General features: G+C 39.0%; 1 protein-coding gene across 2 annotated transcripts in view; it reads left to right on the top strand.

Moving 5' to 3' along the window:
• Nucleotides 1-24,372, top strand: part of Plcl2 (phospholipase C like 2) — a 166,811-nt gene that overhangs the window by 65,035 nt on the left and 77,404 nt on the right. Inside the window, exon 1 of one of the 2 annotated variants that reach the window (XM_028766563.1) lies at nt 18,145-18,229. The exons of the other annotated variant lie outside the window; for it this stretch is intronic. The gene's annotated coding sequence lies outside the window, so the exon portion shown is untranslated. Of the gene's footprint in view, nt 1-18,144; nt 18,230-24,372 lie in introns of those variants that run through there. 2 annotated transcript variants of the gene reach the window in all.

The raw sequence follows: 24,372 nt of genomic DNA, 5'->3' as shown, positions 1-24,372 counted from the left end.
CATGTTCTTGGTTAATAATTGATGAGGGAGGGCAGGGTAGTGCCGTACCTGAACAAGTAGTCCTAGAGTGTATAAGAAAGCTGGGCAAGCTGTGGGGAGCAAGCCGGTAAGCAGCACCTTCCAGGATCTCTGTTTCAGTTCCTGCTTCAGGGTTTCTGGCTTGTCTTCCTGCCCTTCCTGCTTGATGATGGACTGTGTTCTGGTGATGATGAGTTATAGAGTAAAAATAAACTCTTTCCTCCCCAAGTTGCCTTTTGTCATGGTATTTATCATAGCATCGGAAACCAAAAAGACGGATTAGATGTGTATACACACACACAGAGACACACAGACACACAGACACACAGACACACACACACACAGAGAGAGAGAGAGAGAGAGAGAGAGAAAGAGAGAGAGAGAGAGAGAGAGAAACACTTGTCTTCTCATCTCGTTTTACCACAATACTTTTATCACCTTACATGCCACACAGTGTATCAATATTGTGTGTGTGTGTGTGTGTGCTTTCAATTAGTTGTGAATTTTATTTTCTTCTTTTCTTCCACTTTCAATGAATCTCTCTGTTGACTACATTAATTAGTGAGTGTAAATGTTTACCACAAGTGTTCATTACTTCAGTAACTGTCAAGATTTTAATTCTTTCCTTTCCTTTCCCCCAGAAAGCCTTTTGATTCTTTCCTCTTAAGAAATTCAAATCAAAGCTTAGTTGCTGACTCTGAATAGTTTTCTAGTTTTAAAAATTTATTTCCTGGTCTGGAGAGATGGCCCAGAAGTTACCAGCATTCCTTGCTGTTTCAGAAGACCTTAGTTTGAATTCCGTCACTTACATAGTGGTTCACAACCAGTTGTAACTTTAGTTTCAGGGGATCTGATGCTCACTTCTGACCTCTATCGGTGCCAAGCATTTATGTGGTACACATACGTACATTCATGATAAACATGCACCTATAAAATGAAATGAATAAATCTAATGAAAAATTTCAAGTAAAAATTCATTTCATAAAAATCATTGAGAAAATTAATTTGGATGTTAACTATGACTAATAGGATATCAATGGTAGAGTTCTTTTTATTACTTGTGCAAAATGGCTCATGAGTGATTGAGGAATACCTGATGGTGAACAAAGAAAACACTCATTTGTTTTTCTAGTTTAAAGCCTGAATGTGTACAAAAATTTTTCACATTTTCTACAATGGCTAACAGTTAGTAGTTTTTTTTCTCTTTGAACTTGACGATGTATTAGTTGTCTTCATAGATTTTCTCATGTAAAATCAGTTATAATATAGAGTAAATTGGGCTGTTCTTGGTACATTGATTGGCCAGTATTTCAACCTCTTTGAATATTAGTTCACAAGTGCAGGTGATTGATGGTTTTCTTTTGTTATTTCATCATTGTTTGCCTTATATATCAGGGTTATGATAAACCATGAATACCAGACAGTTTTTCTTCTAACCACAAGTAATGACTTCTGTCTAGACTGTAGAGAATGCCATTTGAGAAACTGTGCTGTACTCATAAGAGAAGCAGGATGCTTTTCTAGTTTTTTTGTATGTTTCTATATTATTTGTACAGAATAGAAATTACAGATTTTTTGGAAAATTTGGCACAATTATCCTAAGATCACCTTATGCATGTGCCTTTTAAAGGGTAGATATTTCAGAATTATTTAAATGATTTTCTGGGCTATCTATCAAATGATATTCTTATTGAACTCAGTTTGATAATTTTTTTATTAAAAGTTATTTTTGATTTTTAAAATGGATTTCATTACAATTTTCATCGTGTGTGAGTGTGTGTGGGTGTGTGTATGTGTGCATGTGCGTGCATGCTGCAGCACACATGTGCAGATCAGAAGACAACTTGAAGTTGGTTCTTTCCTTCCAGTGAGTCAGTCTGGGTATTAAACTCAGGTCTTCAGGGTTGGTAACAAATGCCTCTATCCCATGACACATTTTACCATCACTGATAATTATATTTTCCTGGAAAAGAGTCTTATTTTGTTTTTTAAATTTATTCAGAATAAGATTATATATTATCTGAATTTTTGAAAGTAATAATTCTGTTAGCGCTCTATTAAAAAATAATTCTGCCAAACATGATTTTCTTATCTATCCTCTCAGATTACCAGGCTTTCATTTTATTCTTCAGTTCTGTTATTATCAATTGCCTGTAATATTTGGGAAAAGAGTCCATGGGATCCTTTTAGTTAATGAGTCAGTAAAATGTAACCCGTTTCTGGCACTTGGGGTTTTATTTGTCAGTATAACATGTCTAGTTGTGGCATTGTCTCCCCCATTCTATGGTGGCTCCATTTCAATTATATATATATATATATATATATATATATATATATATATATATACACATATATATATATATTATATATTATATATTTTAAGTGGCTTCTATAGTAGTTAGGTTTCATATGGCTTTTAAAGGAATTCACTTGAACTCATTGGCACAGGAAAGAACTGTCTGAATAGCATGCTGGTAGAACAGCCATTGAAGGCTAACAATTAAGAAATGGGACCTCTGGAAGCTGAAACGCTTCTGTACAGCAAAAGATGCCATTATTCAGGTAAAGATGTAGTTCACAGAATGGAAAAAGATCCTTACCAATTATACATCTGACAGAGCGTTAGTATCAAGAATGTAAAAATAACTAAAAATCTAAACATCAAGAAAACAAGTTACCCAGTTTAAAAACACATATAAAACTGAACAGAGAGTTCTCCAGGGATGAGACTGAAATGGGTGAGAAACATTTTAAACATGTTCAACATCCTTAGTAATCAGGGAAATGTGGATGAAAACTAGTTTGAGATTTAATCTTGCATAAATCAGAACTGTCAAGATCAGTAACACAAGTGACGACTCATGGCGGTGAGGGTACAGGGACAGGGAACACCTACGCATTGCTGGCGGGAGGTATAAGCAGGTATAGCCGCGATGGAAATCAGTGAGGTAAGCAGAGTTCCTCAAAAAGCTGAAAGTGGGTCAACCTCCAGATCAAGCTGTACCATTCTTGGGCATATACCCAAAGGACTCTACATCTTACAACAGAGAAACTTACTCGTGCACAGTCATTGCTGCTGAATTTGAAATAGCTTAGATTTCCATCAGCTGACTAAATGGATAATGAAAATGTAGTTCATTTACACAACGGAATATTATTTAGCTGTTAAGAAGTGAAACTTATGGAATTTGCTGGTAACTGGATAGAGGTGGAAACCATTATCTCCAGTGAGGTAATTCAAACCTCAAAAGACAAACATTGCATATTCTCTCTTCCATGTAGTAGTTATTAGCTTCTAAGCTTTAGATAGGTCTGCTTCAGTCCAAATAACCACAGAGATTAGGTGGCCAGTAAGTGTCCCAAGGAAGAGGAGCAGGGATCTTCCAAAGGAGGCGAAATAAGGATAGAGAAATAAGGGAGGGAGAAAAATCCAATTTCATGATTTTTAATTAATGAACCCTTCCCAACTACTTTTAGGACTAGGACTCAAGAAAATGCAAACACCATCGGTGATGCTTTTCTGCTTTATTTTTTTTAACGTTTTGTTATCTTGTTTTAATTAATTTTTTTAGATTTACTTTTACCTTATGTTTATGGGAACTCTGGCTACAGGTATGTCCACCCTGTGCATGCAGTGCCTGCGGATACCAGAAAAGAACATAGGATCTCTTGGAACTGGGTTCTAGGTGGTTGTTAACCACTAAGTGGGTGCTGGAAATTGAAGCCATGTCTTCCAGAGGAGCAGTCAATGCTCTAAACCACTGAGCCATCCATCTCTCTAGCTGTGCGTCATCATCATCATCACCACCACTGCCGCCGCCCCCACCACGACCACCATTTCTTGTATGCGTGTATCTGATGTGTCTGTAGTGGGGCAGGCTGCTCATTGCCATGGTGTGTGTGCTGAAGTCAGGAGGGCTTCGTGGAGGTGGTTCTCTCGTTTCTGTGGGCTGTATGGATTGAACTCAGGTAATCAGGCAAGTGTTTAAGTATCCCCTGAGCCATCTTGACAGCCTCTCTGCATTATTTGCAGTAATGAAAAGGTAGACACAGGTAAATAACACGTTAAGTAAAATATATCATTTAAATTCTTCTCTTTTTTACAGGTATAAAACATTGATAACATTTTCATCAATATTGTCATGTCATAATAATTAATTTACTAGAAGTCAAATATTTGACAGTAAGTACTTCCTGATGTCAACAAACTGGTGTTAATTTCACTGAACTTTATCTGGAAAACGATCTGTAAGTTGTCTAAGAAAGTAATTCACAAAGTTAAAATTAGGAATACTAGTACAAATTGTGGGAGGAAATTTTAGGATTTAAACAATTATATCTTTCATAGAAGACGTAGAAATAGGTTTTAGAAAAAAATTTTAATTGTAGTAGGTTACACATATCCTATGACATTAGAAGTTACAATACAAATACTGAAAAAGTTTCATTTTCATTTTCGTATAATGTACTGATATACTTTAAAATGCCTGTTACTTTACACAGCAGCTGTGATTTTTTCACTCAGTAGGATTTATATGGTTGAACCTTTCTATTATCCCTTCTTTACAATTTTTAGTTACCATAAAACACTAAGAGCTGAGCTAATCGAAGGATGTGCAACAGAGCATTAATTATACATAATTATCAGGCTAGGTTTGTTTTTTTAAAAAAAAACAATGTTTATAGAAATGTCACATTAATTCAAATTACGTGCTAAGTGTTCTCATGTTTCTATATTTCGTTTCTGATATCTGAAAATGTACTTTGTGTACAGTAAACATGGGCAACACTTACAACAAAGCTATAATAAAGCAAATTAAAAGTATAAACAAAAACCAAGTCCTTCAATTTATTTCTTCAAACTTAGGAAATAAGTTAAAGCTCTCTCTCTCTCACACACACACAACCACACACACACACACACACACACACACACACACTAAATAAATGTAAAGTGTAGCCCCTGGTGAGTGTAGGTCATCCTTCATTTTTCTAGAGCACAACACCTGTACTTGACATAACTTTACAGCGTTTCCTTTGGAGTACTATAAATGTGGGCAAGATTTATAACAAGGCTATAACAAAGCAAATTAAAAGATAAACAAAGCAGGTCTTTCAATTTATTCCCTCAACTTAGCAAATAAATTAAAGCCATTGTTCTCTCTCTGTCTGTCTCTGTCTCGATCTCTTCCCCGCTCTCTGTTTTTTTGGTTTTGTTTGTTTGTTTGTTTGAGACAGGGTTTCTCTGTGTGACCCTGGCTGTCCTGGAACTCACTCTGTAGACCAGGCTGGCCTCAAATTCATAGAGATCCATCTGCCTCTGCCCCTGAGTGCTGGGATTAAAGGCATGCGCCACCACTGCTCAGAGCCCTTGTTTCAGAGCCCTTGTTTTCTTTAGATCACTGCCACATAGTTAAAGTGAGCACTTGTTTTGAATTCTGATACACAGATCAGGGAGGATAGGGGGAAGAGAAGGAGGAAAACACTAGCCTACAATAGCTATCAAATTCTTCTATATAAAAAACAAAGTCACTTTGAGGAACTTTGAGATTTTCCCTCTTAACCATTGGGAAACTCATGATTATCTGTGTCTTCCTCAGTTCTGTGCCTCTCAGATCAAAGGTGATACTTGTTTTCTGTTCATATTTGTTTAATTGCACACCTGTGTCAGGAGTGATGCAAGCCAGGGTTTTGGAACTGCCAGCTGAGATTACTGTTTGTTAGCTTTGTCCTTCCCTTTAGTTCTGCAGATATTGTGGCTGTTGCAGACCTGATCGCTAGTTCTCTTCCTTCTTTACTGGGGTTAGAAATCTTTGCTTTGTTTTCTACAACCAGTGGCAGCCAGTACCTTCCTTCTGCTTCAACATCTCTGACCATTTTCAGTGACTTACCTCTCAGTATCCCAAAAAGAGGCAGAAAAAAGCTGCAAAAACTTTGCCCCAGTCTTGTCCTTCCCTTATTTCCAATGGTGTCACCTTAGCCCCAGAGTCTTTGGTCATATGCTCTGAGTTCAAACTTTCCATCATAATGTTCTGTGCCTCCTGGCTCTTACTCTCTGTACTCTAAGCAACTCTTTACGCTTTACTGTTTCTTTTCATCTTTGTGTTACAAAATTCAAAGACCTCTTGCTTATTATTTCTAGGCAGCTTTGGCTTTTCTATGACACTAATGTTGACCATGGCCTCTGTGAGATGCTTTCCCTCATGTCATCCATACAGTTCTTCATGACGTGTTTTCCAGCTTGCTCTCTGGTTCCTTTCCCGGTGCTGTTGACATTATATGGGTGTCCTTCATAGATCTGCTCCACTGCTGGGCCCACCTTTATCACAACTATCAATACTGTGTCCCACCTGGGGATAAGAACTTTTCAAATGCCCCATTGCAATGTTTATTCTAGTTTAAGCACCCGGGGATCTTTGAGTGAAAGGAAAACCATCCTCTCTGTGACCCTAGTCTATCAGATTTCTTTACCTCAGCAAGTCACTGGTTTTTTCTACTTACTATGAATGTCAGCCACTTTGCTAGTGACTTAACCGACAGTCTAGATGTCTCCTGTAAGTCAGCTCACCTGCTACCCTTTATGAAGTCATGTACTGACTTAGAACATGTCTCCCAGCACCAGACTGTACTCCTGTTCTTTTCACTTTGTCTGGCCTTCAGACTCTGACTCTTCTTCTCTTAGTTCCTCGGGGTCTTTGCTCTCTCATGACACTTCCTGACTACCACTGTACTAAGCCTTCTGTCCTTTGACATTGGCTTCAGCTTCTAGACCTTTCAGTTACCTCAAAAGGTTGCCTTTTCTTTCTTTCTCCATTTACTTCCTTACTGTTCCCCCACTCACCTCTGCTTGACTCTGTTATCTCTTTAAGCCTTAGTTTTAGAGGCCCTTGTAATTAAGATTGCCTGTTACCCATGGTAAATCCTAAACAGTTTTGAAGACCAGAAAAGACTCCCTGAATTAATGACACATACTCTGTGTTTTAGTATGGTATCTGTCAGATGTGGATGAATAACTCACACATAAAATTCACCTTTATCGAAGCCTTTTCATTTTCTACTATTTCTTCAAGCACATTGTGGTCTTATTTTTAACTGTACTTTAGGCTTCTTGAGTATAAGAGTATATCTTATCTCCTTCTCCATCTCCTATGAGGGCAGTAGACAAAATTCCCACAGGTACTGAGTGGTTATTTATTTTTGGCTTTTACACTTTGAACACTTATCAAGTTGAGAAAATACAAGATGGGAGGTTTCAGCCTGTAATTATCCATTTCAACAAAGCGTCAGACACTTGTGTCGATAGTATGTACCAGGGCCTGGCATTCGAGGAATCAATTCGAGGAAGGAAACAGTTTCTAAAAGAAAGCTTTACTATTGAAGAACATGCCACTTTGTTTCAATGGAGACAGAAACCAGATGGTTCCCCAAGATAGCCTTCTACCACCTGCTACCTCAGAGTATCACTTGCCGTGCCGTAGTGTAGTAGAGAGTCTGTGAACTCTCATGCCCAGAGGGCCTTAGAGAGAGCCCTGCATGTTCTCCACTCAGAGTTGATGATAGCCGAGAGTGGGGGAACTGATTATACCAGCAACAAATGCAGCGTCTTGTTTCTCATGATGTAGAGCCCTTCCCAGTGCATGGATATTCCCTCATATTCCGTGCGTTGTGCAAGGATCACTGTCTCAGTTCTTTCATTCTCATGTTTGAGGTTGTGCTGCCGTACTTCTCCAGTATTAGTAAGTCAGAGGCAATTGCTTTTAATAACCTAAGTGTAAATCATTTGAGGAGAAAATGAAAGGAATAAGTATACTCATTATTTTCATAATCCTCCCTCTGTCCTGTGGCATTGTATGCTACTGTAAAACTTGATATTGTAAATATTTAATGCCATGACATTGAAATGTGGATGAAGCCAAAGCTGGTAAAACTACTTGGGAAAAAAAAAAACCTAGAAGCAACTGGCACACAGAGAAATTACTGTGGCCTTTCTTAGTAAAAAATACTTTAGTGAGTGGATGTAGGCAAAATGTCTCCAAAGTATTAAATCTCTCTCTTCTTATTCCTAACCATATCTAGAACTAGTAGTAAGAAGTAAACATTTGCGTGTCCACGTAGATACTTACACATATACACATAAGTATTTAAAGCAGTGTCTTCTACAATTTAAAGTAACTATAATGATTTAAACATAGCTTCTTGAAATGAGTGAATTGGGTAGATGTCACTCATTAGAAGTGGTAGGGAATAGGTTATAGCTGATGTAGACTGTTCTACATGTTTATTAAAATAAGGTCTTTCTACTCAAGTTTTGTGTGCGTGTAAATGTGATATGAAACACATGTATGCACATACACACATTCCTGTTTATATCTGTCATATGGGCATTATATGTACAAGAGGAGCACATCAAACGTCTTCTGCTATACCTCTCTTCTTTGTTTCTTTGAGGTAGATTCTATAACTGCACTTGTAGCTGGGCTGGCAGTCAGCAATCTCCTGTGATCCTTCTGTTTCTGTTCCCCTGACCACAACAATGCTGAGGTCACAGGTACATGGTGATACCTTGCATTTCATGTATGTTTGGAGATTTGAACTCATCTCCTCATGTTTACACAGCGTATACTCTTAGCTGCGTACTCGTAGAATCATCTGGGAAGAAGGACTCTCAATTTCAAAAATGCCTCCACCCAATTGAACTGTAGCGAAGTCTGTAAGGCATTTTCTTTCTGATGATTGATGAAGGAGGTGTCACTGTGAGCTGTGTCACCCCCCGGGCAGGGGTCCTGGGTTGTACAAAATAGCAAGTTGACTGAGACATAGAGGTAGCTAGCCAGTAAGAACACTCCTCCGTGATCTCTGCATCAGTTACTGATCCAGGTTTGTGTCTTGAACTCTTACCCTCAGTGATGAATTGTGATCTGAGAGTTGTAATATGAAATAAACTCTTTCTTCTTCAAGTTGCTTTTTCTCAGAATATTTTATCACAACAATAAAAAGCAAACCAGGACAGAAATTACTACCAGAAGTAGGACCTTGCTAGACAAACCTGACTGTTTTGTTTTGGGATGATTACAGAATGATTTTGATGCTTTGGGCTGGGAAAGCTATCAGGTGCACAGAACTCAATGGGCTGTTACGGGAACAGTGCAGAGATCCATGACTGTCCGCCTCCCCGGGGGCAGGGTTACAAGGATGTTGCGTTGTACTAGCTTTTTATCTGGGTGCTGGGGAGCTGAACTCAGACCTTTACATGTGTGGGGGAATTTACAGACACTTTACCAACTGAGCCATCTCCCAAGTCCCAAGGACTCATTTTCAACATCTAAAAACTTTGAGAAGGCACATTCACACTAAGTTTATGCTGAGAGCTTATTCAGTGAATATATTATTTAGAACTGATTTATCTATTTTTCAGGCTACCTCAAACCTTTTTTTTCATAGTTAAAATGCAGTCTTATGAAATAAGAAATGATAACCATTTTTATTGTTAATAAGACAGTCTCTCAAGGTGACCCATTGAAAGTGTAATACAGATGACTGTAAAACAGATGAAAAATATTCATACATGAAGGCTCCATTGTCATAAATGCTCACAAACCTGGTAATCACAGTTTGCTTTGGTGTCTTGTTAAATAACACTTTGAAAGCTCATTTTTTTTCTGTTACTCATAGTTTTGTGTCAGTGAGCTACCACTTTTGGGACTCCTGGTCCCTCCACAGGAGGAGGTTAGAGAAAATATGAAGGGGAACAGGGAAACTGATGGCCTGCCACCTACTTCCATGTCTTTTCCAGTCAGCAAGTTTGGGTCTAGGCAACTTTTAATAGTTTATTTGGGCTTATAGTTCCGGAGGATAAGAGTCCATTGCTGGTCGGGCAGTGGTGGAGCACGCCTTTAATCCCAGCATTTGGAAGGCAGAGGCAGGTGGATTTCTAAGTTTGAGGCCAGCCTGGTCTACAGAGTGAGTTCCAGGACAGCCAGGGCTACACAGAGAAACCCTGTCTCAAAAAACAAAACAAAACAAAACAAAAAAGAGTCCATCGCCATCACGGAGGGGAGGAATGGCAGTGGTCAGGTATGTAGCTGGAGCAGCAAGGCAAGACTTCATATCTTGAGTTGCAAACATGAAACGGCAAACCAGGAATTTCAAAGCCTGCCTCTGGTGACATACTTTCTCCAGCAAAGCAAGATCTCTAAACCTCCCAAATACGATCACCAACCGCAGACCAAGTGTCCAAATGCCCAGGACTGTGGGGACATTCTCATTCAAGCATCACACTCGGTATCAGCACCAAAGGGAGAAGAATGATCCAACCGCAGAGAGCTGCTGGTGGCTCTGATGCTCTTGGGAGTGAGATCATATTCAAACCTCATTAGTTTTCTTGCCATAGAGCTCTGGCATGCCCAGGTGCCAGAGGACATTGTGTCCACGCAACAGACCCAGCATCCTGGCAACAGTCTGAAGTGATGTAGATTTACTGCAAATGACTCTCTTCACGTTAAGCAGTTTTGTTGTTACTTCGTAACCTGATTTTGCTATGTTATGAATTGTAATGTAAATGTCTAATAGCATATCTGATATGTGACTCCTGTGAAAGGGTTGTTCAAACGGAAAGGGGCCGTGACCCACAGGTTAAGAACTGCTGTTTTAGAGCTTTTAGTAAGTAGTGTCACTTGCCAAAGGAAAGTGATTTTCAAAAAAAAAAAAAAAAGTAATTCTAGGGCATGATGAACTTTTGCTTGGGGATGATTTGTTTAATTGTTATTCATCCCTTAGTGACTTTGAGATGGTCAGCCTTTGGGGGATTTTAATAAGCCCAGAAGGAGTCTGAATTTGACTGATACTTCAGAGTCAGCTGCTGCTGTGATATACGTACCATAGGTCACACTTATTTTCTGATTAAAAGCCTCAGGAGTGCTGACAAGATGATTCTACAGGTTCTTGTCTTAAAAGCCCAGTGATCTGAATTCCACCCCAGGACCTACATAAAGATGGAAGGAGAGAACTAACTCTACAGAGCTGTCCTTTAACCTCTACATGTATGCTGTGGCACATGTACCCACACACCACCCACAATATAATACATAAAGTAAAATTTAAACCCTCTAGTTAAGTCTATAGAAGGAAATCCTGTTTCCTTTAGTCCTCATGTGTCTCAGAATATTTTGTACATATGAACTGTTTAGAGTCTGAGTTAATTTGAAAAGAAATCCTGTCAAATCACTGGATTATAGTTGCCATAATTTATATTTATTAGAAATGGGCTCTTTCTGGCTAGGCGGTGGTGGCGCACACCTTTAATCCCAGCACTTGGGAGGCAGAGGCAGGCGGATTTCCGAGTTCGAGGCCAGCCTGGTCTACATACAGAGTGAGTTCCAGGACAGCCAGGACTACACAGAGAAACCCCATCTCGAAAAAACAAAAAAAAACAAAGAAAAGAAAAGAAAAGAAAAGAAAAGAAAAGAAAAGAAAAGAAATGGACTCTTTTAAGATTGTAATACTAAAATATATTGATCAAATAGCAAAAATGTAAAAACATATTTTTCATAGTTTATTATTCAGTTAATTCAAGATAATTTTTTATTAGTTAGTCCTTTGTTCCTTTCTTAATTTTTTGGTGTGCTTTAAAGATTTATATTGGGGATTTGGAAATGAGAGCCAACCATAATATCTTGACTAAAATTGAGACTTCCCCTCCACTCTCAGCATCTAGGGGGAGTAAGTACCTTTAATGGTAGCAAAACAGGAAATATAATTGAAGGGTAGGAGAGTTCTGTGAGTGCGGCTCATTGGCTTAACTGACTGTGCATCTACAGGAACATTTCCGAGTGGTTAAGGTTTGTTTTTAATGTGGTCTAAGACTGTGCTGAAGAGGTAATTACTTTCACGTCTTCCATTTCCAAAGAAAAGTGTTGCCAGGTATTCTAATTTCTAGTGACCTATGCAAGAGCCGTCTGATAAGTTACATCCTGGTAGGTAGTCTCTAGAAGGACGGGTATGTGCTACACTCTTCTGGACAGTTAAAACCGTGAGCCCTGTTCTCTGCCATTGTGGCCATGTTGTTAAGAAGACTTTAGTATGTAACAATAGTAGTTTATTTGTTTTAGGAATGCCATAGTGTTTTATTTCTTAGCTCCTTTGACTATTGTGTTTTCTTCATCTTCGAGTATAGTCTATGACCTATAACCATGAGTCACATCAGATTCTTTTGAGTAGGCAGAGCATACGTTTATAAAAAAAAAAAAAAAGTGTTTTCTGGTTAATGGTTTCATCTTTAGGAAGTGGTGCAGGCAGAGAGGGATATCTGAAGCAGAGAATACATTGTGTCCAGAATCCCAGGCCATTAGAAAAACAGTTTGTAGATAACCTGTCCAGTGCCATTGCGTATACCACATAGAACTCTCTCACAAGCTGTAAGCACTGTTCTCCAAGTGCCTTTTGCTTCATTCATCTTGTACATTTTCTCATTTTACTTTTGCAAGCTCTTGCAAGCTTTTAGGAACTGTGCTGTATCTGCTAAGAATTCTACAGGAGCTCCTGAGCTCCGGGTCCTCCTTTCCTATCACAGAGTGTCCATGTGCTTCGTGGGTGGGACGGGGTCTGTTATTAGTACAGCAACATACATGACCAGGAATGCTACCTACAGCCCAGGCAGAAAGGAACATCTCCGAGGAAAGGATTTTTAACCAAGAAGCAATATGTCAGAGACACAGCTAGGAAAATTTTGGTTCCTAAGCCATTCTGGTTTAATTTAGCATTTAGCATCTAGCATTGTGTCCTTCCTTTTTCCTGTTCTTGTAAACCTGCAGGCTTAGTGGAGTGTGACTTCTTAAGAGCAGTGACAGTTCCTTCAACATTGCTAATTTTTCTCTTCTCTCCCCTGCTTCTGTCTTCTCCCTCCGTTTACTCAAAGAACAAGAGCTATTCTGCTTCTGTGTGTTTTCTTATTTAAAAGTAGTATAAACCTGTGATCCCATCACTTGGGAAATGAAGGCAGGAGTTCAGGGCTAGCTCTGACTACACAGTGAGGTCACAGACCACTTGGACTACACGAAATGTTACCAAAACACCAGGGCATGGGGTCACGGGAACTTGGAGAACAGAGACATGTGTTTTTACAAAGAAAAGAAATAGAATTATATTTCTGGAAAATCCTACCTCTGTGTAACCCTGGCTCAATCATTTCTTCTCGCATGATGATTTTTTTTCTAGATGAAAAACTTAATAGTGCCCCACTGACAGATGTCCCCACTGGCAAGTACTAGTATTTGCTTTTGGTTGAAATGAATCACTATGTAATTGGCTTTAGATAATCCGATATGTTTTAAAGAAGAAATATGAACAGAATAATTGTAAGAATAAAAATAACCTTGCATTTTATGTAAATACAAGTGCACGAATCTGCAGTTAGTGAGCTGTTGTTTCAAATAATGTTTTTTCATATCAGAAGTCTATTTCTGTCTAAAGTTTCCTGCATTGAGAATGATAAGTATATATCAGAGAACACTGTGGCTGTTCCCTCCAGTCTGATCCCTCATACTCAGATAAACATATTCTAGCTCTAAAGAGTAGGCTTTCTTTATGGCTGGCTTTGTTATGAGTCGTCCAGCCTCTAATGCATATTCCTTTGGGTTTAAAAATGACTGAGTTGGAAAGTCTATAATTTGTGGCTATAGCTCAAAGGAGAGCTAAATAGACAGAGATAAAGTGGACAGTGTGGGTTGAGAGTCAGTGTCTCTAGAACAGTGCTTCAGACAAATGCCTAGCCAGATGTTCACCACAAGATCCACAGAACCACAGTGGCCTCATCAAACTCAGAGGACTTGGACAGAGGCAGAAAAATTACACTGGGAAGGTATCTACTACCTAAAAACGTATCCTCAGACATTTCTGGGGTGTCTGTCATTAGAGCAGGTTCTTGTTCTTGAAATAATGTTGAAGATGCACTAATGGGCTCAGTGTCTAACGCTTTTGTTTTATTTCGCAGTCACATTTCAGATGCAATGATTCTGCGCTTCACTGAGGGTTAGCCACACTGTATATGGCAAAGACTGTTAGTCAGAATATGGAAGCTGTTTATCTTTAGCCCTTTAGGTCAATTGTTCTTTAAGATTATCCTATTATTTTATCAGAAGTCATCTTATTGTCTTTGGTTTTTGAATATATACAAGAAGATATTTTGTTCCTAAGATGTAAACCTTAAGTAGTAAACATTCACTAGCAGGTATTAATTCTTGCTTTTAGTAAAGATGGGGAAAATAAATATATATATTAGTTTTTTAAAATTCTGATATATTTAAGTAATAAATACATTTCTAATCATCCCAAGAATAAAAACAACAGCTACTAACAGTTTTCACTATTTCTTCCTTTCTATTTCACGTGATGATTCTGCTTAGTAAGCTTGTAACTGGTTAGAGGTTGTGGAATTGAGGGAAATAAGGCTTTATTAAATAATGAATCATCTTCCTTAGTTGTAGGATTTGCAGCATGAGCAGAAGTAATTTTATTTCTATGGGAATCTTCTAAGTTTACTTTTAAAGTTACCTAGTTGGTTTCTGGTCCTTGAGTAATGTGTGAGAAAGTGTATCAGCCTAAGGTTGTCTACCCTGGTACCGTGTGGCACCCCCCCTAACCGTGTGTGTGTGTTTGTGTTTTTGTGTGTGTGTGTGTGTGTGTGTGTGTGCGCGCGTGCGTGACCTCCTCCTGTGGTTGAAACACACACAGGTCTCCAGCAGGTCAAGGCTGTCATGAATGCCAAAGCTGGTTTGAGTTCTCACTGACCTTAGGGCTACAGCATCTGACGGAGCAAAATACTCAATAAATCTTTACAAAGTAAGGGAAAATCTCAAGATACAAAACTGATTATTTCAGCAAGTGGCAGATTGTCAGCCATATGAAATTTGTCGTCTTTTGAAATTTGTCAATTTTATTGAATTGCCGGAAATCTGACATTTATTAATAAGAGCTCCTCTCTGGTGGCTGTGTGGCGGCTTAAAGATCTGTGTTTAGAATTGAGCAATATGTAAAAAACAGACATAAAACTCAAAATATGTCAGTGGTTCCAAAAATTAGACTAAGGAGACAAATGCTGTCTCTAGAGAGAAGTAATTGGATTATAAACTGAAAAATGCCCTTTAAAAGTAATGACAATTGACCCACATTTATTTCACTTTTTTTTTCCCAAAGTTTAAATGCTTCACTGTTACCATCATGGAGATTTTAAAAACCACTGTTTATCTTCATGAAAAGGGCAGTTTTTATTCAGATTGAAAATAAAACAAATATAATAACTTAAAAAGTAGTAAACTATTTCTGTTCTTAGCCCAGTAAATCACACTGTTAGCTGTGTGTGTCTTAAAGATTTTTGATGATAAAATCTGACACAAGTAATCAGACATGGTACTTTGTTAGCAGGCACACACCATGAATTTGTCATGGCATCTGATAGAAGGTCTCCTAGTTTGAATAAATAAAATTTTAGTCAAATGAAGGTATCAGGGAATGTCATTCCTTACATGGGATAGAATTTTCTCCTCTCTTGCGTGTTGACCCTTAGCCGCCATTAGTAGACAGGGATCATTTCTATGACTCACCTGATTACTGTATCAGTTTTTAAATCCCACTTAAGTGCAGTATTTTAGACTATCTTAAGTTTCTTATATAATATCAAACATAAGGAGTCATCTGAGTAGCTTTGAGCAGTTCTTTCTGTTCTTTTATTATGATTTGAGATTGGTTTTTGATTTTAAAAAATCTAGTCTCTTTGTTGCTCTGTTGTGTTCTCTCTCTCTCTCTCTCTCTCTCTCTCTCTCTCTCTCCCCCCCCCCCCCCCATTCTTATTGTGCTTTCTTCGTGTTTGGTGTGACTTTTAGAGTAATTTGAGGTAAAACAATGATTTTTTTCTTTTTTACATTTTTAAACAATTTTAAAAACTATTTGTGACTTCAAGTTGTAAGACTCAGAGAAGTATTATTTCTTTGAAAAACCGTAGACTGGCCCACTGACCTTTATAAACCAAAGCTTTTCTTTCAGCTAGTTACTCCTAAGGCCATGGAGCGTTTGCTGAGTGCTTCCTTTAGGCAAAGCATCATACTAGAAAAGAAATATCAAGGAGAGATTTGGAATTTAGTTAGAACATACCTGTCCTTGAGAAGCCTGTCATGCTGATTTGACCTACCTGGCATGGTTTCCAAGGGCTCCCTGTGTTTGTTGAGCAATAACAGGAGCTTAGTCCATAAGGAGAAAATTGAGATGTGCTACAAATATAAACAGTGACAGATTTCAGAGGCTTAATATAAAACAAAGCAGATTATCTCAACTATTTTTATGTTGATTGCATGTTGAAATAATGGTATTTTGGATATTTGAGTATAGGTATATTACTAAAGTTTATCTCATTTGTTTCTTTTTAAATTAAAAATCTTCATCAAAGTATATATTATACTTTTTATAATTTTCAAAAATACAATAATTATCTTGGGTATAGTTGATCTACAGTTTATCCTCATTCCCCACCATCACCATCTGTAAAAAAGGCCATATACTAAGAGATAGTTCAATTTTCCCCAAAAAGTACATGCATTTCTTACTACAACAAAACAATAGCAGCCAAATCAGACTACAGATAACAAGGAAGAGAGGAGGTGTGGTGTCGGGGTGGAGTGGGGCACATCTTGTGTGATGATGATTCTTTAGTATGTGAATGTGAGATTCACTCTGCTGAAAGTGGTGTGGACAGAAGAAAGTTCCGATCAGCCTCTCACAAGACACATTACGGATAGGAGGAGGAGGAGGAGGAAGAAGAAGAAGGAGGAGGAAGAAGAAAACCATGTTGATCACACTTAACATACATTCAGACCATCAAGATTTTAGTGACTTTTTTGTGTTGTTTTGCTTGACACTAGACGGCAGGTCTAGACAACAGCACCATTGCTTCATTCTGTACTCAGGGCTGGTCACACTGCTGATAGCAAACCTGAAGTCAGAGGCAGCCAGCAGCCATTGTCACCAAGGTTTCCTGGACAGGGATGATGAGTTCTTTCTGTTGTAGGGGTCAGACTTGGAGACCACAGATCTCCAAATGTCCTTTGTAAAAAAGTGAGGTGTTAGTAAATAAAGCATGAAGCTTTACCAGTCATTCTGGAATTGATACCCGTGAGATTAGCTTGAATGCTGATTTCAAATAAACCACATTTTCACTGTATAGCTAATTCTGGTGGATGTGTCTTGAGAACTTGTTCATCTATGCTGGTTAGTTCATTGTCAACTTGACATAATCTAGAGTCATCTGGGCAGACGGAACCTAAATTGAAAAAAAAAATGCCTCCATCTGATTGGGCTGTATGCAGTTTGTGCGACATTTTCTTGAGTTATTATTGTAGGTGGGAGGTGTAGTGTGTTCTTATGGTGCCATCCATGTACCGGTTGTCCTGAATTGAATAAGAAATCAGGCTGAGTAAGCCTGTAAGTAGCACTTCTGCATGATCTTTGATTCAGTTCCTGCTTCTAAGTTCCTGAGCAGACTTCCCTTCATGATGAACTATAAACTGTAAGCCGAAATAAAGCCTTTCCTTCCCAAGTAGCTTTTGGTCATGGCCTTTATCATAGCAATAGAAAAAAAAAAAAAAAAACAGGACCAGGTCTTAGTGCAGTCAAACCTCTCCTGTGTTTCACCTTTATTATCTCTTTCTGGCCTTCCTAAAACCTATAATGCGGTTGCTTTCCTCCTTTGTGAAATTGGTAGCTAATGCTTTGAGACAGGTTTTCCTAAGACCACACAGCTAGTAACTGGGTACCCGGCAGGATTGAAGTCTGAGTGGCAGTGTGGGTGGAAACCTGTGTGCAGGGCAGACAAACCAGCTTCAGGGGCTGACTTCCCAGCTGGTAGCTGGAGCTTTGAACACTTAGCCATTGCTGGGACCCAACTAGAAAAACAGTAGTAAAAACACAGAGTGTCTCATCAAGGGAAATGTATAGTTGTGCAAGAACCAAGAGGTTACATGGGTACTGAAGCCACCAGAGGTTGTAAACTGTAGGAAATCCCCCGACCCCACCCACCCCATGATAGGGTCATAAAGAGCAGATGGCACCAGAGATCAGGAGCCAGAGGAACCCAGAGGAGCATGCAGCCTCTACAGGTGACTCTCTCCTACCTTCTTGCAGGGAGAGGAGCAAGAAGCCCACTCCACTTTGCCCTTCTTCCTGCCTGGTGGGTGAGCGTCTGTTGCTAGAGCCAGATGGGTGTCACCTAGGTGATCAGCAGACCTGGGAAGGACTGCAGGAGGACCAGTTGTCTGCCTCACGGAGCTGCTCAGGCATCTGGATAAGCAGATCCAATTGTTTAACCCTCTGAAATATGGGTGGCAGCTCCTGTTTCCCAGATCGGAGACATTTATAAGGAAGGGAGTGCTTACGAAGGCCTGAATGTATAAATGGTCTAACCTCAACCATCCCTGGGGAAGGGAGTTGGGCCGAGCTTCCTAAGCTTTCACACGAGCTTTCGTGTGGCTTGGAGAACCTACGTGAGAGCTATATCCTACTGAGCTCTTAAGTACTATGAGCTAGTGTAGATTTTTCTTCATCATGATTTTACTCTCCACACTTCATTTTTTTCTTTCAGGAACTTTCCTCTTTCTTAATTTACAAAGTCAAATTAATTTTAAAGAAAGTCCATTACATTTCATAGATCAAAGAACCTTCTAATTTTGTCAGGCCATAATGGGCTGCAAAAGCTAGTACAATACAGACGACTGATTTTTCTCAAACTCTTAGTCCTAGCTTATTCTTAAGTTATAATCTTATTAGATTAAAAACCATTCTACAGCAATGCTTTCAAAAAGCACAACTAAATTAGTTTTAAGAATTTATAATTGGAATAAAACATGATTCAGCTAAAACTCCAGCATTTTCCAGAGACAAAATGTGATTTCTGTTTTGCCATTATAGCTTCCAGTAAACCTGAGTGAATTTTACATCATGTTTGGGCTAGGAGAGGGGAGAAAATGCATGAAATTAGATTAAAAGAAAACCTTTTTTGCTAATTTAATTTTTGATGCATATCTCTAATGTCATAAGCCACAGACTAACTTTGCAAAGGATTTCTGAACTTGGAAAGTTAATTTTGGGATGATGGCAGGATATAGGAGAGACTTTGGTTGTCAGTGATGGCACTGTGTCATGATGTCATTTGTATTAATACATTAATATTTGACTTAAAATAGAAGTACAGTAGTACACTTGCTTATGAAAAGGGCAGGGGCATGGGGGGGCCAGGAGTACCAACTGGTGGTCTATTAGAAAGTCAGCTGGGTCAGCCCATCCACTAGTTTCTCCAGCTTCTGTGTCACCTCATTTTCTTGTTCTATATCAGTGAACTCATACATGGTCTCCAACATCCCCCTTCTAACAGCTGGTCCATTTGTGAAGGGGTGTCACCACTGCCTGCCCTTCTGGTGGTCATGTGTGCCTCTGTTATTTACATCAGCAGGTGATAGCTCTCCTTTATGTCACCCTGGCCCACCTGTGGGCAGTGCAAGCAAAATTTCCTGAGATATCTAGGAAAGCCAGCCTGTGTCATAGCTGAGAAGGAAGGATCTCAATTAAAACATCCAAAGGAGAGCAGTGCACTCAGGCCAGTGCTGGCAGTGTAGTGCCTGACAGGAGTCACAGGAGAGTGGGACTTTTTACAGCCAAGAAGTAGTGCCACTTTGTGCTCCCTACAAGTTCTGGGTCAACCAAAGACAAACTACATTCAGTAGCTGGGGTCAGTCTTCATTCTAGTCAAGTGGGCTAGGATTTAGTTAAGGGCCCATACCCATAGATGGACAAGGGGAGAAGGGACTGTAGCACCCTCACAAGATAAGCACAAAGCCATCCTAAGTGGCCGATTTACAATGGTCCATTCAGCCTGCCTACTTGGTTGCACTGGGACTAACCCAGACCTGGTAAGCAGCTGTAGATGGATTCCAGGCCTGGAAGGGACAAGTTGGACCAGGTACTACCTTCATGAAGAAGTGTCCAGCCAGACTGACAACACTGTCAGTCTGCCTGTTTGCCAGTCAGAGGATGGACCTGTACAGGGGCTTAGACTTGATTGTACCTGAATTTCCAGTGTCTGGCACTGCAAAGGTACCTTGTGTTTCAGTTTTTACTGTTGCAGCATATTTAGATAGTGTTACTATCTAAAAGTATGTATCTACTATCCATAGTCATATACCACTATATGCCAGAGACCTTTTGTACTCCCTGCTCCTGCAAGGCGCCTTCTGCCTCACACCAGTTCTTTCCCTATTTGCTTTCTCTTGATAAACCTCAGCTTTAACAAGCCAGTGTGAATTTTTTCTTTGAGTTTGTTTATATAGTAGATTATGTTGATGGATTTTCGTATATTGAACCAACCTTGCATCCCTGGGATGAAGCCTACTTGATCATTGGTGAATGATGATTTCGATGTGTTCTTGGATTTGGGTTACAAGAATTATATTGAGTATTTTGCATTGATATTTATAAGTGAGATCGGTCTGGTTTATCTTTTTTGGTTGGGTCATTGTGTGGTTTAGGTATCAGAGTAATTGTGGTTTCATAGAATGAATTAGGTAGTTTTCCTTCTGTTTCTATTTTATGGAATAGTTTGAGGAATATTGGCATTAGGTCTGCACTAAATCCATTTAGCCCTGGGCTTGCTTTTTTTTTTTTTTTTTTGGTTGGGAGGTTTTTAATGACTTCTATTTCCTTATGGGATATAGGCCTGTTTAAATAGTTTAGCTGCTCTTGATTTAACTTTGGTATGTGGTATCTGTCTAGAAAACCATCCATTTCATCTTGATTTTCCAGTTTTGTTGAGCACAGGCTTTTGTAGTAGGATCTGATGATTTTTTGAATTCCTGCATTTCTGTTGTTATGAAATAAAATACATTAGAATTAAATGTGACGTTTTAGAATTTACATTATAATACTTGTATGTAAAACCTACATATGCTTTGTAAACACCTGTATTTCATTCTTACACTAATTTCTGAAGTATAATAATACAAAACCTTTTTAGTTTCAGGTCCCAGAATTAAAGTTTGCAGCATATATTCTGTAGGATTACCCAAGCTTATTGGTTTTTGTAGTTGGAACAAAATGGTGTGTAGACTATTAATAGGGCTATGGTATTTAAAGCATGGAGCATGCTTAGGAAGCTTTATTTAGAATGAATTGCATGTGTTCCATGAATTAATTGTGTATTTGTTACCGATAATTTTCTCTTAAAAGCTGAGAATAAAAGCATTGGGGCTGGAAATGGTGATCTCACTGAAGCATTGAAACTGTTTTAGTCACTGGTAGCATGTGCCATTTAAAGTACATAAATGATGAGATTTGATCTCTGTAAAACTGCTTTTAATTTTGGTTTGGTAAGTTGATGAATTTGGAAGAGCCTTGTGGCTTTGAAAAGGTATCCTACGGCTCGGGGAAGTGGTAGAACTGGACCTTTTGCAGTCCAAATTGGCTTCACTCTGCTTTGTAAATGCTCTGCACTGCTCTCTTGGGTCTTCTGGGCTACTGCCATGCAGGCATTGACATTTTTATTGATTTCTTAACCCAAGTATAGCTTTTAATTTAACAAAACAGGAGACTTGCCATGGATATGATGTAAAGGTAGAACGTTTTGATGCTCCATGCCAAGTGCATACAAAGACAGTGAAAGTGTATCTCTACTGTCAGCAGACCCACTGAGTTTGTTATGTACTTACAAAGAGAAGAACAGACACACTGAATTTACTATAATTTAAAGCTTTTTTAAAAATAATTAAAACATTTTGAGCTATAGTACTTAAAACACTTTGAAATAGATATAGCTATTTTAAGCCTCTTTTTAAACACATCAACTTCTCTGTAGTCTCAGTTGGTCACTCTTGAAGTGGTAGTCTTTGTTCTCATGCAGTTGTCCAGTCAGGTTGACAAACTAATATTTAGGTATCGTTTATCATTTAGTTCAAATTTATGAGTGTAGTAAGGCAGAAACAAGAGGAATCCCTATACAGATGGGCTGATGATTCTTAAAGTTGTAAAGCAGACAAGGCCTTTTCTCCTAGTTGACCTTTAAAAACAGGCAGTGAGTTTTATTTTCACACACAATAAGTGTGGCTTATTATCAGTTTCATACACGTTTGTATTTTTCCTGTCTGGTATAGGAGCACGTGTGTGTACTCCAGGCTATGGAGACCTTCTCCCAGGAGGCACTCCCTCCTCTGGCACTCCGATTGGGCTGCCCACAGCTCACATCTGACATTTCTCTTCATCTTCACCTTATTCTACCCCAGTCCCCTCCACTTTTCACACAGTTGGTCTCTCTCCACTGTATACCTTTGTGTTTGCTGCCTACTCTGACACTCTTACCCTCCTTTCTATTTTCCTAAGGATCTAACTCAGAGTTACCTTTGGGAAGAGCTAATGGAGGCCAGTGTCTGTGGCATCCCCACTGACTCTGTAGGGCTACACTGACCCTCTCCTGCATGCTAATTTCCCCTTTTTTGTTGAATAAATCCCTTCAGGAAACATTAGCACCACAATTTCTTATATGAATAGAGACCTCTCCTTTTTATCTACCAGTTGATTTCATTTTTTTCTTCCCAGGGTTTCCTGTTCTCACAGTCTCTGCCTTTATACCCTTTACTTCTGGCCTAAAACTTAGTTGCCGAGATCACCAAAGAATTCTGAGCTGTTAGACTACAGGCATACTTCAAGTGAAGGAAAATAAAAAGATATGATGCATATACAAAAAGGTAAAATGGCAGATATGAATCCAGCTGCCCAATACTATGGTAACATATGAAGGACCAAAACAGTCTAGTCAAAGTCAGAAAAAATAATGATGGGTACACACGAAAATGTTCCTATTCTTTGCTAAAATTTAGCTTCAGAAGGACAAAGAGTTTAAATCCAAAAGGATAGAAAAAGATATACCACACAAACAGCAATTATAAGAATATTTTAATTATTTTCTTATTTTGGGATGATATAATCACATCATTTCTCCCTTGTCTTTCTTCTTCCAAACACTCCTATGTGCCCCTACTTGCTGTCTTTTAATTTGAGTGTTTACCTTTGACCCACTAGCAGGAGGCAGAGAAAGTGACAGTGGGCCTGGTTTGGGCTTTTGAAACCTGGGAGCCCATTCCCAATGACACACCTCCTCCAACAAGTACACGCCTCCTAATCCTTCTAAAACAGTTCCATCAGTTGGACACCAAACATTCTCATTCAAATCATCATAGGCAGCTTTCCTTAAAGTTTAATTTAAAAAAATGTTGTAGACTTATTAAAATTTCTAATTAAAAGAGTTGCTGTTCTTGACTCGTTGTGTTTGATCTGGCCTGTGGCATGAGCTTTCCTTCTAACTGCTACCTACTGCTTTGCAAGTCCATTTTCCTCAATGCAATATTCAGGATGTAAAAGAGAAGAAGACTAAATCAGTCTTCTAAATTATCTTAGAAATAATGGAGAACCACCACACTTTAGGGGAGAAAAATGTAGTGATGAAGACAGTGCTCTTAGAACTGGCTGTGCATGGAACTAAGCAGTCATGTTATGTGATCGACTTGTGTGCCTCTTCATTGTTTTTAAATGAAAGTTTTATTTTCTGTACATGCAGGGAGGAAGTCAGGTGAGGTTCTGAACTTTGTCCCCAAAGGGAAATCGTACAACATTTTTATAGGATAAAAACACAAAGCAAAGGGTGTTAGGGTACACTGTCTCATTGACCAATCATATTTTGACACAAGGGGTTAAGTAAGGAAGTTAACATTGTTGGCTGGCTCTTATCCAGGTTTCGTGGTCCTTGATTCAGCCAGGTCCCCTCCTGGACTCTGGCCCACATTTAAGACAAAGGAGTGGGTAAGCTGCACATAGTCAAATAAGTCAAACAAGCAACACATTCATGACTGTGTGCCTTAAATAGGATAACAGCATTGTCCCTCTTTACATCCCTTACTGGTTAGGAGACAAACATGAAACATGTGAAGATGTTGAGTTCTGGGGCTTGGGAACATGAACTCAGTTTTGATCTTGCCAGGGAGGTGGAACTTGTTCCTGAAATGGTTGAACTCAGGAAACTACCACCTAACATTGTAAGAACTTACATTAGAAAGAAGAATACATAAAATGCAGTGGTGCCAAACACATATTCCGCAGGGGCTTTAGGGAGAACAGTCATCCTGCTGTCACTAGACCCAAGCCCTGTCCTCCTAAATTGGTCTGCTTGGTCATCTCATATACAGCCACTTGTCTCCTTGGTTTTCCAGAGTCTGCATTTTGACTTCTCATCTGTCCCTTAACACTAACTTCTGTTCCCACTGCGACATATATAAA

Source organism: Grammomys surdaster, unplaced genomic scaffold, assembly GCF_004785775.1.
Source record: "Grammomys surdaster isolate TR1022 unplaced genomic scaffold, NIH_TR_1.0 169, whole genome shotgun sequence".
Lineage (NCBI taxonomy): Eukaryota > Metazoa > Chordata > Mammalia > Rodentia > Muridae > Grammomys > Grammomys surdaster.
The sequence above is the reverse complement of the archived record's forward strand: the minus strand, read 5'-3'. Positions and strand labels throughout refer to the sequence as shown.